The sequence below is a fragment of the Lissotriton helveticus genome, chromosome 12 (assembly GCF_964261635.1).
Source record: "Lissotriton helveticus chromosome 12, aLisHel1.1, whole genome shotgun sequence".
NCBI classification, from domain to species: Eukaryota; Metazoa; Chordata; class Amphibia; order Caudata; family Salamandridae; genus Lissotriton; species Lissotriton helveticus.
Genome location: NC_136073.1, coordinates 680,664,249 through 680,682,790, shown reverse-complemented (window position 1 = coordinate 680,682,790; position 18,542 = coordinate 680,664,249). Strand labels below are relative to the sequence as shown.

Genomic DNA, 18,542 nt, shown 5'->3' with positions numbered 1-18,542 from the left:
GCCCACCTTCATTCAGGGTCTCAAGGAAGTCTTGCTTATCTTCCTTAGGGAGCGTTTCTGCGAAACGGGACAAGGAGTCCCATAGTGCGTGGTTATAACGACCCAGCAGGGCCGAAGCACTGGCGACCTTCCTGTAGGAAGCAGAGGTGGTACACATTCTCTTCCCTACAGAGTCCATAGCCTTGATGTCTTTATCCGGTGGCACAGAAGATGACGCCGCTCCTGTTTGATTTTTACGTGCCGCTGACACAATCACAGAATCAGGTGGTGGTTCAGCCCTCAGAAAGAAAGGATCATTGTCAGGAGCTTTATATTTTTTTGATATTCGAGATGGAACCGCTCCCAACGCTGCTGGAGTTAGGAACTTTTGTAGATCAGGCTCCAACAGACCTGGTACCAAAGGGAGTAGAGATCTAGAAGTTGACTTTTGGTGCAGGGTTTCGAATATTACCGATGTCATGGTGGTATAGACCGGCATTTCGATGTGAAGTTTTGCTGCCCCACGGCAGAGAACCTCATTAAAGGTTATCACGTCATCAATTGGTGATATCCTACTCGGAGGAGATGAGGACAGCGTTGGAGAATAGTCCCTCTTTGAATCATTAGACCTTGTCGAGGACCTAGGACTGCGCCTCCTTGAAGAACGGTGGCGTGATGTTCTACTCCTGGGAGAGGGTGAGGATCGCCTTCTTACTGATGGAGAATTCCTCGGAGGAGTACGATCAAGTCTCCTTGGAGAGTGCACCAACTGCCTTAAAGGTGATCTTGATCTTGACGCAGATCTTGGCAGGTTAATTATAGGTGACCTTAAGCTGGAAGAAGACCTTGGAAGATTAATTCTCCTTATCTTCCACTCTTTACTATCTTCCAGCCATCTTGGCGAGATATTAGTCGTTGGTTGAATTGGAGACGGTGCTCTCGAGGGCTCTGGAGAGACCTGTACGATCTGAAGCCCAGGGGAGGAAGAGGAACCCCTCGAAGACACAGTAGGGATGTTAGACCGGTCCTTAGACACCGTTCTAGGCCTCTTAGCTGCAGGAGACTCCGCCAGGGACCTCCTCGATGGCGACCTCCTCGACGGCGACCTCCTCGACGGCGACCTCCTCGATGGCGATGGTCTCCTAGGCGTCGACGTCGGGTGCCCCGACTGAGATGGTCTCCTCGACATCGAATGGCTGGCTCTCTTCGGCGTCGAAACCTGCGATGGACGGTTCGACGTCGACGTCATGGCACCTCTCAACGGTGGTTTTGACGTCAGCTCAGAGCCTCTCGGCGGTGACCGTCGACGTCGATGAGACGACGTCAAGTCCCGACCTCTTGCCGTCGTAGGCGAGCCAGACCTGGACCACCTACGTGCAGATGGAGACCCCATCCTCTGTTTCTTCTCACCTTGCTTCGACGGCGACATCTTCTTCGACGGCGAGGGGTGCTTCGACGTCGACGGACGCCTCAACGGTGATTTTGACGCCGATTCGGAACACAGAGGTACCTTGGAGGAAGATCTGTCCCTCGACGGAGAAGGAGACCGATGTTTTCTCTTCTCACCTTTGTCCTTGCGCTCTTTAGGATGAGAAGAAGCCTTTCTGGAGCGAAATTCTTCTTTTCCACTCACTGTTTCTCCTCTCTCATGAAGGGACTGCAGTTTCATCTTCGCCCTCTCCCTGAGGGTTCTGTTAGAAAACTTGCTGCAGTGGTAGCATAGTTCTGGCTTGTGAGAAGATGGTAAACAAGCAATACAGACCAAATGAGGGTCTGTTTTGGCCATTTTTTTTACCACAGACCGGACACTTAACAAATAAGGCCGGCATTATGACCGGAAAAATAGGCAAAAACCAGGAAACAATTGTTGATTTAGTCAAACAATGACTAAAGACGTCGAGTAAAGACGAAAACATTAGAGATGTACCAGAAAAAAGTGATAAAATATCACAAACTGGCGAGCTCAATGTTCCAGGATCCTCACAGAAGGAGCCGGAAAAAACAACTGACCTAACTGTCACCTGTGGTGCATGATGGGAGCCTGAAGGCTCATAGAGGTCTTAAAGGCACGGCACCAATTTTTCAGTTGTTACTATGCAGCCTATCTAGGCTAAATCTGCCTCTATGATCCTGCCTGTTTTTTACCTTTGAAAATAAAGGTTGTGTGTTTCAAAGAAACCCAGTGCAGTGTTCTTCTGTACATTATCATATAATGTGATTTATAGGTCTTTATTTGGCAAATGTAAAAGTTTTACATGCAATAATGGCAGTTTTTGAGCCTAGTATGGTGTGCTTCAGGCTGCACATGTATATGCATATTATCTATATATATATATATAGGTATATATAGGTATATATATATATATATATATATATATATATATATATATATATATATATATATATATAACCTACTGGCTGTTGCCAGTAGGTAGTTATAGTTAGGACCTAGCTACCATAGGAAATCCGCAACATTCTATTGAGAATAACTCTGGCGCCGGTTGAGGAATTTGCGTAATTTTCCAAATTTTTGGCCAGCTCCGCTCCTTCCCTGTAAGTTTCGGGGGGATTCGTGAAGTGGGGGCTGAGAAAAAAGGGGGGTCCCAAAACGTGTTTTCCCCATGTTAATTTCCATAGGAAGTTCTGACAACTCTACAGCCCGAACCGCTGAACGGAATTACACCAAACTTGGCAAAATTGTAGGGACTGGTACGCAGATGTGCCTTTGCTATATTTGGTGAAAATTGCTCCAGTGGTTTTTATGAAAATTAACTTAAAAAACACATATCTATAGGCGCGCTACGAGCGCTCACCGGTGCGCGTACCGGGGAGCGCACCCGGCGCACTATGGGAGTGCGTGAGCGGAAAGCTGATTGGCTCTCGGGTGTCTGTCAACATTCTAAACAGTCCGGAGAGTCCGCCATCTTGTGTCTCGGTAGAATCGAGACACAAGAGGTGAAAATAAAAAGGGGGAAATGATTAAAAGGGGGCAGGGTAGACACCCCCTGACCCCCTAGGTTTTCTGAGGGGGGCCTAGAAGGACCCTGAAGGGCAAAAAAACTATTTTCTTTTATTTTCGCGGGGTAAGCGCTGGGTGCGCTCTCATGTGCGCTCTCCGGTACGCGCACCCTGAGCGCACCACGGGGAAAAACAGTGTAAAAAAATATAGTAAAAAAATTATTTAGAGTGCTTAGAGGTAGGGTAGCTCTGAAAAGAGCTGTTGTGTTATGTGGGTGTTTTTGTACCTACAAGTAGGTACCAATGCAGAGTCTCAAATTCAAGAGGAAGACGCTATTCCCCTCATCTGTAAAATGTACACCATCTCTCCTATAGATGCCTTGCATGTTGTAACGCACGTTGTTGTGGTAAATGGAACCCATACCATAGTCTCTGAGGAAAGCAGAAACAGATTTATTTACATGTTTCCTTGCTTTCTCAATCTGTGGACAAAATTGGTTGGACCAGTTCCATTTTTGCCTTTGGCATATATTGGAAAATACCAAGGCAGTTTTTGGAAAAAGTGACATCAATTGCCCAAAGATGTCCTTTAAATGCATTTCCAGACCTACCCCAGTCAAAGTGCCCAGGTCATTGCCACCACAGTGCACAATTATAAGGTCAGGCTGTGGTAGATGCATAAAGGATTTTATCAATGGTATCAATTGGTGACTTCTCAATCCTCTCTATCCAATCCACACAATGTCCACATTTGGTAAATCAAGGTTGTAAATACCTCTGTTACTTGCAAATTTTTCACTCCAGTAGACAAAGCTATGACCCACAAACCAGACTTTTGGCATCTTGAAGGTAGATGTGCTTGTATTCAGATGAGTTGTGGAAATGAAGTGGCAGTTTGAAAGTAGGAGTTATGAAAAAAAGTGGTTGAGATTCAGTGCACTTGAAAAACAAGAAATGATTGGTGCTTTCTTAACATTCTCCACTGAAAATTAGGGTGCATGCTTTTGTTTCTTGAAATAAGTCATTTTAATGGTGGAGAAAAAGTCATTGAAAGAAACATTGCACATGCTTAGCTAGTACATTGAGAGGTCAAACACCCTTGCTGGATTCTTTTGCAACATACTATGCTGAACTTTTGAACTGTGCGGTGGGTTAGGAGGGAGTTACCATGGTAACAGGGTGAATGAGCACTGGGGGGATGGGTGAATATTATGTGAGTTTCAAATTGTTCAAATGTACAACCAATTAAAATGTGCAGTTTGGTTTTGAATTAAGAAAAAACCATAGGTTTCAGGGGAGTTATAGTTAGCTGGACATTTCTCACTCCCTATAACTGAGCCACACTCCCACACTCACTTTCTTTCAGCTCTCCTGTTTTACTTCCCTTCCTCTCTCTTCCCTTCCTTCGCTCCTTCACTCTTTTCCCTTCTGTTACTCTCCTTACTCCACTTCAGTAACTCCTTCTCTCACTCCCTCTGTCCTCTTACTTCTACACTCCCCTTCCCTCATTCTCTCTCTGTTAGCCTTATTCTCTCCGTCCCCTTAATCTCTCACTCCTCTTCTGTCACGCTCACACCCTATAACTCAGCCATACTCCCACACTCACCTTCTTTCAGTTCTTCTCCTTTACGTTCCTTCCTCTCTTCCCATCCTTCGCTCCTTCACTTTTTTCCCTTCCCTTGCTCTCCTTACTCCACTTCAGCAACTCCTTCTCTCAATCCCTCTGTCCTCTAACTTACTCACTCCCCTTCCCTCACTCTCTCTCTCTGTTAACCCTATTCTCTCCGTCCTCTTAGTCTCTCACTCCTCTTCTGTTACGCTTACGCCCTATAACTCAGCCACACTCCCTCACTTATCTTTCTTTCCTCCCTCACTCAGTCCTCTACTGTCACTTTTTCCTTCACTTCCCCCTGTTTCCTCACTCCCTTACTCCCCTTGTCTCACGCTCACTTGCCTTTATCCACCCTCTATCACCACTCTTTCCTCAACATCACTGCTCTTCTCTTACCCTTGCACACCCCGTTCCCTTACTCCGTTTTCTTCACTTATCCTCCTTCCCCTTGTTCACTCCCCTTCTCCTCACTCACCTCCCACACTCACCTTCTTTCAGTCCCCCTAGTTCACTTCCCTTCCCCTCTCGTCCCTTTCTTTGCTCCCTCACTCATTTTCCTTTGCTCCCTGACTGCACTCCACTTCACTCACTCCTTTTGAATTTGTAAAGACTATAGCTCTTTTTGGAGAATTGGAGATAGTTCTAAAAAGAACTGTTTTTTTTTCTTCTTTTTTAAGGTTTTTTTTCTGAACAAAAACAAAAACAGGGAATGCCAAACTGCTCAACAGGAGCAAAAAAAAGGGGAAAAATTAGGGCTGGGGACGGCAGCGGAGGTCTTCCCTTCTGCGTACAATGTTCATGATACTCTGTTCTCCGTAGCAAAGCAGTTCATCACACTGCTTACACTTGATAGTGATATCATTGAAAACAGGCTGAATGTTGGGGATCAGCTGTTCAGGTCTTCCTCTCACGGATGATGTTGTTGCTCCTCCAGTGGATGTTGAGGCGCCATCTCTTGGGGGATTACGTGCCAGGTCCCTGACACTCTCCCGGGCATAGTTCTGGGGGTGCCTCCTCTGAACATGCCTGATCATTGTGGAGTTGCCAAAACTATACTTTCTTCTAGGGTCACCGCGTGAAAGAACTGTTTGGCAAATTTTACACTCCACCTTTGGAGCATTAACCTTTTTTTCACCTGGTGGTATGGTAAAAAAATTCCATATAAAGTGCTCCTTCACCTTGGGCTAAGGAGGCTCCTCCTGGATGAACTCATCAGAGTCCTCACTGCTGCTGGGTGGTCTGGAAGACATTCTTTCCACTAAATTGAAGAACAGAAGTGAAAAGGTCTTGCTGTCTCCAAAGTGAAAGAAGTAGTGAAGGAAATGGGTGGGGTTTTCATTAGTTGTAAAAAAACTGTAAAGAACCAATGAAAAGTGTTATTTTAAGGTCACATGACTTGACGCGCTTACGCTGCGCGCACCGGAGCTCTTCCGGGGGCACTTACGCAGCATGAACGTAGGCGCTTCCGGGGGCGCTTACGCGGCGCGTCTAAATGACGTTTTGCTACCTTTTCGGAAATATGTTTAAAGTTAAAATACAGGTATTTAAAATCAAAAATATTAGTTTTATAAGTATGCCACTAAATGTCTTGCATTATTTTTTACTTTAAATACAAACTTTTTTTTTCTCGCACACGGGATTAGCGCTCTCGCTGCGCTCTCGGGTTAGCTTACCGGTGCGCGCACCCTGAGCGCTCCGAGACAAAATGATAAAAAAAACTACATGAAAAATACATTGAAAAATTAATTTTTTAAAAAAAAATAAAATAATTAATAGTTATAAAAAACAGCTACTAAAAAAAATAATTCACTTTAAAAATCGTAGGTTACAAAGTCGATATACAAAGGAATTAGCTTTTAAAAAACCTTTGAAATTCACTGAAAAAAACATAGGTTTCACAATCGTTATAGTTAGGAATTAGCATTTAAAAAACCTTAGAAATTCACAGAAAAAAACATAGGTTTCACACTCGTTATAGTTAAGAATTAGCATTTAAAAAACCTTTGAAATTCACTGAAAAAAACATAGGTTTCACACCAGTTATAGTTAGCTGAACATTTTACTCATACAAAACCATTGAAATTCCCACGTTATAGTTAGTTGGACTCACTATAACTCGCGCGCCCGCAATCCACTGCTGATGATGTCACATATTACATCATTCATGACATGGTCAGTGACATCACTGATGACATCACTGATGACATCTCAAATGACATCAGTGATGACATCACTGATGACATCACTGATGACATCATCCAGTGTCTGTGTGTTTCTGTAAAGTTAAAATATGTTTAACATATTGAAGAATGTGTGTATGTATGAGTGTCTGGATAAAGGATTTAGTAGGTGCGTGACTGACTTATGAGTGGGTGATTAAATGTGTCTTACTGAATGCATGGGTTAGTGAGTAAACTGTTTGAATTTTAGCATCATTATGTCTGTTGTTGTGTAAGCTGCTCCATGTATTGATTAGTAGTTATATTACTGGCTATATGGGTTATTCATTGGTTGCCCAAGTATTTGTATGTGAGAGTGAGTGTGTGTGTGGGTGGCTGGGAGGTGTGTGACTGTGCATAGATATGTGAGCAGTTGATTCACTTGGTGTATGGGTTCAAGAGTGCATGTGGAAACAGCTGTATGGGCGGTTGATTGTGTGCATGGGTGTGTTGGTGAGTGAATGAATATCTCAGTGCTACATGTCCTAGTAAGTACATATGTAAAACACAGTGCATGTGAGAGTTGGCATATATCAATGACTATACATGAGAGCCTGTGATTGCGTAAGTGACTGTATGGATCACTGTATCAGTGATTGTAAAAGAGAGTAAGTATGTGTTAGTATATGTTTGAATAAGTAAGGTTATGTGTGTATAACTGTATAGATGAGGAAATGGGAGTGTGATTGATTCTTTGCATGACTGACTAGGTTTGTGAGTAACTCCATGGATGAATGGCACAGTCTGAGTGTCTGTATAGGTGTTTGAGTGCATATGATAGTGTTGTATTGATGAGTGACTGTATGTATTTGTGATTGTAAGGGTGAATGAGTGGATGTGTGTGTAGACTTAGGAATCAGTGAGTGTGTATGTAGTAACTGGTATTGGTGTGTCAATGGTTTCAGGAATGGTAGTCTGTATTCAACACTGGATGTATCAAAGGTTAGATTAGAGTGTGATGAGGTGCATTATATTATCACATGGATGATGTCATCAGTGATGTTATCAGTGATGTCATTTGAGATGTCATCAGTGATGTCACTGACCAAGTCATGAATGATGTAATATGTGACATCATCAGCAGTGGATTGCGGGCGCGCGAGTTATAGTGAGTCCAACTAACTATAACGTGGGAATTTCAATGGTTTTGTATGAGTAAAATGTTCAGCTAACTATAACTGGTGTGAAACCTATGGTTTTTTCAGTCATGAATGATGTAATATGTGACATCAGCAGTGGATTGCGGGCGCGCGAGTTATAGTGAGTCCAACTAACTATAACGTGGGAATTTCAATGGTTTTGTATGAGTAAAATGTTCAGCTAACTATAACTGGTGTGAAACCTATGGTTTTTTCAGTGAATATATATATATATATAGATATATGCATATTATTGGCTATTGCTCCGGGGTCCCGCACGTGGGCGGGACTATTCAGTGCTTATGACTATTGATGAGTATCCCCTGGAAGACAAATTTAAATAACCAAACTCTATGACTTCAGGAGCCAGATCGCTAGATTTAGTTCCTTGGGATTTGGATGTCTGATCTCTTCATGGTTCTTTGTGAGGAGACTGGAGGTGAGGTGTACCTTTTGATGTGAAACTATTGACAGCTCCAATAGGGTGGTGTACCATGGTTGACGGGCCCATGTGGGAGCTACTAGAAGTAGTGCATGGGATGTTTGCCTGAGTTTCCGAACAACACACGGAATGAGCAGGAGAGGCGGAAAAGCATAGGCAAATATCTCTGACCAGTTCACCCATAGGGCATTGCCCTTAGAGAGCAGGTGTGGGAACCTGGATCCGAAGCATGGGAATTTTGCGTTTGACTGTGGCGAACAGGTCTATTTGTGGAAAACCCTATTGTTGAAAATAGGGAAGGGGAACTTGGAGATGAAGTTTTCACTCGTGAATTTCCTGTATCCTTCTGCTGAGAAGGTCGGCAATTGGATTGTTTGCTCCTGGGCGATGTTCTGCAAGAAGACTAATCTTGTGATGGCTTGCCCACTTCCAAATGGTTTGAGCAAGTGTTGACAGTTGGAGAGTGTGTGTCCCCCCCTGCCTTTTCACATAATACATTGCTGTCATGTTGTCCATTCGAATTAGGACAGTGTTTGTGATGAGGTGAATTTGAAAAGCTTTGAGTGCCAGAAAAACTGCTAAAAGCTCTAGGTAACTGATGTGGAGAGCCTTGTGCTAGTTGCTCCACAGGCCTTGTATTGTGTAATCCTTGAGGTGAGCCCCCCAACCTGTTGGAGATGGGTTTGCTGTGAGCACGATTTGTGGAATAGGGTCGATGAAAGGCCGGCCTTCTGATAAGTTTTGTGGGTTCCACCACTGCAGAGAGCGATGGGTACAGACGTCTACCAACACTAAATCTGTTAACTGACCCTGTGACTGATTCCACTAAAGTGCTAAGCACTCTTGTAGGGGGCGCATATAAAGGGGTACAATTGCGATGCAAGACGCCATCATTCCCATCAGTTAGATAAACACTCTGGCTGGTAAAGCTTGGTTGGGTTGAAACTGTAGGATAATAGCCTGAATATTGGAATTCTCGCTGCATTGGGAGAAGCTAGAGCCTTGACTGCGTCTAGACTAACTCCTAGGTAAGCCTGCATCTGTGACGGATGCAGGAGAGATTTTTGAGCATTTATGGTGAACCCCAGTTGATAAAGTAGATCTATTGTGATCTGTGTGTGTTGTAGACTGTTCTGGTGAGAGCGGGCTTTGATAAGCCAGTCATCTAGATAGGGGAAGACGTGAATTTGTTCTTCTGAGATGAGTAGCGACTACCGCCAGACATTTGGTAAAAACTCTGGGAGCTGTAGTCACTCCAAAGGGAAGCACCTTGAATTGGTAATGCTTGTCCGCTATCACAAATCGGAGGTATTTGCGATGAGCCGGATGAATTGGAAGGTGAAAATATGCGTCCTTTAAATCTAGGGTAGACAAAGTCTGCTCTGTGTTGAAGTGTCACCACGTGAAAGTGCTCTGACAGTATAAAACGGTTTAGCTCTCCAAGATCCGAAATAGGTCTTCGGGAACTGTCCTTTTTGGGGATGAGAAAGTACAGGGAGTAAACCCCTGAGCCCTGGTACTGTATTGGAAACGGTTCTATTGTCCCTTTCATTAAGAGGAACTGGACCTCTTGTTTCAGTAAGTGTATGTGTTCTGGAGACAACTTGTGAGACAGAGGTGGGATGTTTGGGGGATTGCTGGTAAGCTCCAGGCAATAACCACGTTGGATAATTTCAAGCACCCATTTGTCTGATGTTATAGACTGCCAAACAGGGAGAAAATGTTGAAGTCTTCCCAAAACAGGTGTGGTGTAATCGGGGGGAAGCATGGGCAAGTCACTTTGTTGGGGGAAGGGAAGTTACGGGGGGTGTTGTCCTTACCCCTACCTTTGAAGTTGTAGCCTCTATAACCTCCTCCAAAAAAAACTCTGGATGGAGAGGACTGGTTGTTAGCCTTGTAATTGGAGGTATTTTGATATGGGGATGGTGTTTTTGACCCTCCTCTGTAAAAGGAGCGACAAAAGGAGCCTCTACTGCAGGCAGCATGGAGTGCTCCCATAGATTTTGCTACCTCGGTGTCCTTCATTTTCTCGAACGACTGGTCGATGTTGGGACCAAATAGGTGTTCCTTATCAAAGGGTGTGTTAAGGATTGATTGTTGGACTTCAGTTTTAAACCCTGAAATCCTTAACCAAGCCTGTCTGTTTATCAGAATGCTGGTGTTGACTTCCCTAGCTGCAGTGTCTGCAGCATCTCGGCTAAGAGGCCCTGTGTATTTGCAATGTGCCATTGATTTGCACCTTGAGCAGCTATGTGCTTGCCAGAAGCATCAATTAATTTGGACTCTTTACCAGGCGGAGGAGCATCTCCTGATGTTTGAGAATTTGCCCGCTTACGAGTATTAGATACTACTAGAAATCTAACTGTAATTGCCCCTTTATAAATATAGGATCTATAGGAGAGGTCTTATATTTTTTGTCCACCCTAAGAGTCAAGGTGCGTGCTCTGACTGAGTTTTTGAAAATCTCATCAGCATGTCGCATCATGCCTTTAAGCATGGGAAGAATCTGTGATGACCTGTGTGTAGAAGCTAAAGTCTCCAACAAAAAAATCTTCTTCTAGTGATTCTTTGTGCAGCTCAACCCCATGGTAATGCCCTAGCAATAAGTTCTTGTTGTGATGCACTGTCTGGAGGAGATGGTTTGGCTGGGTAAAGGTCTGGATCAGTATCATATGGGAGATAAATTGTGTAATCTGTCCATGGATCTATTGGGATATTCAACCCTCGAAGCTTCACAAAATCTGTAATGCCAGAATAAAAACCTAACTGTGGGAAAAAACAGGGTTTTCACTAAACATGTATGAAAATCCTCTTTCCAGAAAGAAAAATTATTTTCTAGAGTTTCCTCACCCACCAGGGTTTCCCCTAGGTGGCATTCTTCATCGTTGGGGTCCTCTCAATCCGCTGCGGTTTGAGGCGTGCTGCGACTTGCGGAACTACGTAGGAGCACTAAGTTGTGGAAAATGTGTAGTGCAGTGAAAGTGGAGTGGAAAAACAAAAAGTTAAAAATACCTAAATAGTGAGCTAATATTTTATTCCTGCCCCTAGTTGGTATGACTAAAATCAGGGGTTAATAATAGGGAAAATCTAACTATAATGAGTATAGAGTCCCTAGTATTGGGTCGACATGTTTCGAGCTGTCCCCTCAAAGCTCTTCTTCAGGACCAGACCCATGCATGCCACTCCTAAGCAAACCTATAATTAGGAATTAATAAGGTGCACACCTACTGTGTATACACCTACCACGTAATACATACGGTTAATCACTGACACGTAGTATCTGAGGAAATAAAGCAGAGAAAATTAAAAACGTGCCCGCCTCGAGGCCAGGCTGGTGGGTCCTTGACACATGCGGCGTCTTAACTTAATCAATGTACTCCTCTATAGTGGGTGGATGTAATTAAAAGTAATAATTAGTGTGTGGTAAGAAACTCAAACTCGCGACGCCTGGTAATAAATAAGTTGTTAAATACATAACGAAAAGCACTCGTGTAGAGACACCACGTGACATAAAACATATAACACTTAATTGTCAGCATATAAGTGACACATACTTAAGTTTAGGCAGAATTTTGCCTCATGATCTGCAGGGGTAGAGGGGCTTGTGGTCACATCCTAAGTAAATAAAGGGGACACAGAGTGATAATTAGCGAGGAAGAAAACGGAGGGGAATTCTCCTGGTGTCTCACATTGATCTACAATGGGATATTGAAAATTCATTAGTTCCTATTAAAGGAACCTAAGGAGAAAATGGTTAGCAAGACTTACTTCATCAAAGCGCACCTCTGGCAAATCACCTAATGGCACCCTTGTAAGTAATGTCCTCATCTTGAAGCTTGCGTTTTTGAGGTGGTTTCGTGTAAATATGACCAGTCGCAGGGTTAATGTGTAGCCTTTTATGCTTTGGATTTGGTGTTAAAGGTATAGTGTCCACTTTCGTATCCGAAGGGGGGTGCTTGTGTTTCGGTGCCAAAGTTTTCGGTGCCAGTGTTTTTGGTGCCGGCGAAGGCTGGCCTTTCGGCACGGAATGTTTCGGCTCTGAAGGTTGCTTGGGTTTCAGCACGGAAGATTTCGACTCCGAGACTGACTTATGCTTGGAACTGGAGGGTTTCGGCTCTGAGGAAGACTTTTGGCGACCGGGGACGGGACCGGAAGGCTTGACTGGCTGTTACAGAGCCGGGCCTGAAGGCATGGCGTCGGAAAAGTAGTCTCGGTACCAATCTTGGCCAGACTGTGGAGGTGGTGCCGAAGCCTTATGTTTTTTCGGTGTTTGTGGGCGCAAGGGGTCTTCGTTAATCACGTCATCTTGTCCCTGCGTCAGTTCTTCAGCATCAAGGTCTATCTCAAGCTCCGATTCAGAGTCTTGTTCGGAGAAGACTTCCTCCTCCACTGCCACTGATCCCTGGATGTCCTCTTGCCCGGAGTCTTCACCGAAGATGTCCGGCATGTCTTTGATGCTTCGATGCTGCATGTCTCGCCGTCAAGCCCGACGGTCGCAGAGTGTCTTTTTTGACCGGAAGGATTTGAAAGCGTCACAGTTTTCTTCTTTGTGCTCGGTAAATAAGCACAAGTTGCACACTTCATGTAAGTCGGTGAGCGGCTAGTTCGTGTGGCACAGAGAACAGAATTTAAACAGAGTCCCATCCATCGATGGAGAGTTTACTGGCTGCAGTTAAACTTTTCAAATGGAAGGTCAATTCCAATGTTGAAACGATACGCGGAGAAGTGGAAACGCATACTGAAACAATACCTTTGAGGGTAGAGAGGATTGTGCGCCGAGGGGAACCCGAGGAATGGTTTCGAACCGGAGTGCAGCAATACATGTCCGGACCTGATAGCGGGACACAACAATCTAACAATGGAGTTGATGCCGATGTGCACTATCACCGAAAGGAGGAGTCACCTTACCTCGTCACTAGGAAAGACTTTTACGAAGAAAAACAACTGCAAACATCGAGACCCAACACCAGATGGCAGAAGTTTGCAAAGCATGTTACAGCACGCATGCTCAAACATCAGGTTTCTCTTGATGGATGGACGGTTGGGACATTTTAGGGTTGGGTGGTATTCATGTTGCTCCCTGTATTGCTTGCAGATCAAGCTCAATCAGGCAATTAGCTGGGCATTGCCAATTTTACTGGGTATGGTTGAGAGTGAAATGGGGAGCAATACTTTCCTGGTTGTACAATACTTTTTCTCTCAATGGCTATGGTGGCAAGACGTACAACATAGGAGGTTTTTTATAGAAGAAGGACGGCAAGGAGCAGGAAGGAGAGCGGCCAGGCAGAGGAGGAGATAGCCACTCAGGTAAGTGCCTACTTTTAACATTTTTCATTAATTTGGGAGGGGGGAGCGAACAGAGCGTAGCGTAGTTCCATAGAGTTTTTTTCAAACTATGCGTAGAGACACTAGGCAAGCTTCGCCCGCCCTTAGAAATAAAGCTAGATCAAAACTTGGCAGCTGCCACACTCGTTAGGCAGAAATCCTTTCAAGACCTTACCAGAGAACTAAGGGGCAAACCGATCAGGTACAGAAGGTTTTAAAACATGAAGGGTAGGATCCTTGAATTAATCTCAGCCACAGGTAATTATTCAACTGCATCCTAATCCATCATCATTTTTTTTACACACAATGCCACCTCACATTAGATCCAGCCATATTCAAATCAAATTTGATCCTGTTCAAACTGGAACAGTCAATTCAGGTCATTTCTGAAGCAGAACGCAAGCAACCCGAGACCAGTTTTTCCCTAGTAGGGCCTCTTCAATTGGGTGCAGCTTGGTTGCAGTAGTAAAGTGAGCAAGGGTTCCACCACTGAGGAGACCATTGCATTTAAGCAAACAAAAAAGTGATGGGTGAGATGCATGAATTAATCGGTGCCACTAGCAATCACTCGGGCTGCATCACAGTCTATCATTCTTTTGCTCACAATATTAATTAAGATTAGACCCAGCCATATTCAAATTAGCCTTGATCTTGCTCAAATACGAACGTCCCAGGTCGAACTGCCAAGCCAAGTTGTCCCTAACTGAAGCATAAGCCACCCAAGAACAGTTTCGCCCTAGTTGAGGATCTTCAGTAGGGAGCAGCTTGGTTCCACGTTCAAAGTGAGCACAGGACCCATGGCTGGACTGTTCCAATTGGAGCAAAGTCAAGAATGATCTGCAAATGGCTGGCTCCAAACCAAAGTGCCATGGTGTGCAAAACAACAAAGTACTGAGATGTGGCCCCCGTGTGATAACCAGTGTCCCCGATTATTCAAGCAATCCACTGGTTACTTTTTTGTAAACATTTTTTTATACTTCCGCTTTACCCTGAGGCATGCAGTTAACTTGGAAGGGTCAGGATGCCATAATCTCTTGACCTGATGAAAAACGGAAGCTGCTCAAACTGGAGAACCCTGCAGATCAACAAGGATGGCCCAAGATGCAGTGAGGGAGAGGCTACATATCACACATGGCATACCCAGATGAAAAACTTGAGACGTCAGTGGCTCCTCTGTAACTCCACCAAGGCAAAACAAGTGCAAGTGTGAAAATCAATCAGGGGTTTATAGAGCACACTACTCACCCGTTAGGGTCTCAAGGCATGAAGAACTGGGGGTGGGTGGTGGGGGTGGGGGTCGGGGGGAGTGTGCAGCTCCGATGGGGTCATTCGAAGAGCCAGGTCTTGAAGTCTTTCCTGAATTGGTTCAGTGTCAGGCTTCGCCGGAGGTGAAGGAGGAGATCGTTCGAGGTCTTGGGTACGAGGTAGGAGAAGGACCTTCCACCCACTCAGTTCCTGTAGAAGCGTGGGACAGTGGCTAGTGAGAGGTCGGCTGAGCGGAGGTTTCTCTTGGTGGAGTGGAAGGAGAGGAGGTTGTTGAGGTACTGTAGTCCGGTGTTGTGAAGGGCATTGTAGGCATGCGTGAGCAGTTCGAAAGTTATTCTTCTTTCAACGGGGAGCCAGTGGAGGTCGTGGAGGTGTTGGATGATGAAGTTGTGCTGTGGGATATCAAGGATTAGTCTGTTTGCAGCGTTCTGGATTATCTGGAGTTTTAAGAGGAGTTTTTTGTTGATTCCAGCATAGAAGGCATTGCAGTAGTCCAGTTTGCTGATGATGAGAGCATGAGTGACCATTTTCCTGGAGTTGGAGGGTATCCATTTGAATGTTTTACGTAGCATGCAGAGGGTGTTGAAGTACGAGAAGGAGCTAGCGTTGATGTGGCGATTCATAGTGAGCGATGAGTCTAGTATGATGCTGAGGTTACCTGCATGGTCTGTTGGGGTGGGTGAGTTTCAGAGAGCGGGGCCACCAGGTGTTGTCCCATGCCGAGGGGGTGGAGCAGAGGATGAGGACTACAGTTTTCTCTGAGTTGAGTTTCAGGCAGCTGTTCTTCATCCAGCCTGAGACGGCTTCCATCCGTTCTTGGAAGTTGTGCCTGGTCATGTTGGGTTCCTTGGTGAGGGAGAGGAAGAATTGGGTGTCAGCGGTGTAGGAGCCTATGTTCAGCCCATGGTTTCTAACGATGTTTGCGAGGGGGGCCATGTAGATGTTGAAGAGGGAGGGGCTGAGGGAAAATCCTAGGGGTTCTCTGCATCTGTTCTCTGTTGATTCTGAAAAGAAGGGCGGGAGTCTTATTCTCTGTGTTCTGCCCGTGAGGAATGAGCGTATCCAGTCAAGGGCCTATCCTTGGATGCCGGCATCGTGGAGTCTGGTGGCAAGTGTGCGATGGTGTCGAAGGCTGCCTATAGGTCCAGGAGGACAAGTGCTGCTTTTGGCCTTGGTCGAGGAGGGCGCTGATGTAATCTGTGGTGGCGAGGTCGGTCTCTGAGCTTTGGAATCCAGATTGGGAGGTGTCCGGGATGTTGTTGGCTTCAATGAAGTTTAATCTTTTCAGAAAAACAAGGGAACCCAAAAAGTACCAAGGACCTTGGGCAAATGACTATTAAGGAAAAAAGCACTTAGACAATTTTCACGTGGCACACGGCAGTCCAGCCCGAGCTCTCCGCGGTCGCTTCACGGTCTGCATGCACACGCGGTAGCATTCCTGGATCCATAACTGACACCATCACTCCGGTCACAATGACGCGATCTTGCGATAACTTTATCCTTTAAAACTCTTTTGATTGATGCGATTTATAAATCTGTGGACACACGTCGTGAGTGCATGAGGTTGAAACACACTTTAAACAGGGTGTCGTCATGAATGGTGTGCTCTGTTGTGTAAAGACTATGGCATGAGAAGGAAGAAATACATTTGTCTGCGTGTGTAAAGTTCCTGACACAAGTGCTGTATATATAAAAGGAATCTCTTTCTTTTTTCCTCCCACTTTTTCCACTGTAAACAGGCTTATGACAAAAGTACTTACAGGCAAAAAATTAGAAAGTCCTGATGATGATCCCAGTTCAATAGGAGCCCGGGGATCGAAACGCCGTCGACACTTTTTACAATTCTGTAACCTGTCTATTATGTTATTTTTGTTGCAGTTATTGTTTGTCTTAACTTGCTTTGAAACTGTATTAATGATGCAAGGGACAATTGGCTCCCACGTTCTTTTTGCCTGAAATTCTTTACCCCCGCTTTTCTCTTCCTAATTCCCTACCCCCGAACCTTGTTCGAGTGTGCTCTGGATAGGTGCAGGCTTGTACCCTATCAAATTCTAAATCAGACCTCTTGTTTGGTCGCTGTATTTATACCTATACTTGAATAAAAATTCAGGCCCGGCTGGGTACTGAAAAAACTCTCAGATATAGTACTGATTGGAGTCTATATGCCATTTGAATTGTTAGTAATCCTTTACTCTAAGGACCACTGTTTTCCTTAATAGTCAATGAAGTTTAGGACAAAGAACTTGACAATGATAACCAAAGGTGCAACACAAATAGTGCAGAGATGAAGTGACAATGGCATCAATGCTGATGACAATTGTGATTGGGGGGTGAGAACACTGAGGAAGTTCACTCAAATCAATAATAAAATGTAATAAGAGGCTGAGGGGAGCTTCGGCAGTGTTGTACATTCTGTTTTGTACATTCTTCTTACAATTTAGGTACAAGAGAGCGAAGCAGGTGATGGATCTCAATGGAAACCTAAAACCATCTATTAGTGATGGATGCTCGAGGTGTTGGGTGGATGACGGCAATGGGCTTTGGTGCGGGGCTTAGGGTTGAGTGGGGTGGGGTGGGTGCGGGGCTTAGGGTTGAGTGGGGTTGGGTGGGAGAGAAAAGAATTAGGACCATTGACATTACTTGTTATGGTTTGTTTGGAGTGGGGGAGGGAAGTAGGTCCAAGTCTATCCTCAAGACTGAGACATAATCAATTCCGTGGGCACAATGATTCATCATGCAAGGAGGTACATTAACCTTTACTTTGCAAACTGTTAGGGTCTGAACTCCACCAATAAGTGGCATAAGATCTGGAGATATAACTTGAACAGGTGGGTGCTGATGTCGAGACTCATCTGCTGAAGACAGACACTCAACTTATGCCACATAAATATAACATGGAGCAGTTTCGGGTGTACACTAAAATAAAAACATCTGTGGTGTCCATCTTTTATAATGATATGACCACCAGGGACCTGAATAGGTGAATACTGATCCTTTGTGTGTCCTTAGGGGTAAGGCCCTATACATTTATTAATATAAGGGCTGAATTCATAACATGAAGATTTCCATCTAAACATAGTAGAGAATTATATGGTATTAGAGGGAGACGGGGAGATCTAAACCTAGCATGGGCACAAACACTTGAAAGATCTACAGAGCTGCAGGTCACACTAAAATCTTCCTCAAGAAAAAGACAGAAAATGACAGAAAATCAGAACAGGGATTACGTGACGTTTGGAGGTTTGCCAATCCAAGGGTGAAAGATTATTCATTCTGTTGGGCTGTTCATGGCACATACACTAGCATAGATTATTTGTTAGTCTCCCAGACTATCCAAGTTTGCTTAAACAGCTCATGCGTTGTTGGGAGCATGATCTCTGACCAGATTATTGGCACCGTGCCTTCGTACTCAAAAGGGTAAAGGATCACACAGCGCAAGTTAGATTTGAATAGTGTGCGTTTTTCACAGATAAAAAGGGTACGAGAAACGCATTTGCTCAATTTTATAAAAAATTAAATGGGCTGTACCCAGAGTTTATGCAGAGGACCTTCGAAGATGGACATGCGACAGCACGATAAAACCAGCCTGGTTTGAGAAGTCA

At 44.6% G+C, this 18,542-nt stretch overlaps 1 protein-coding gene across 2 annotated transcripts in view; it reads right to left on the bottom strand.

Annotated features, from left to right (window-relative positions):
- Window positions 1-18,542, bottom strand: part of PDPR (pyruvate dehydrogenase phosphatase regulatory subunit) — a 795,794-nt gene that overhangs the window by 347,521 nt on the left and 429,731 nt on the right. The window lies entirely within an intron of this gene.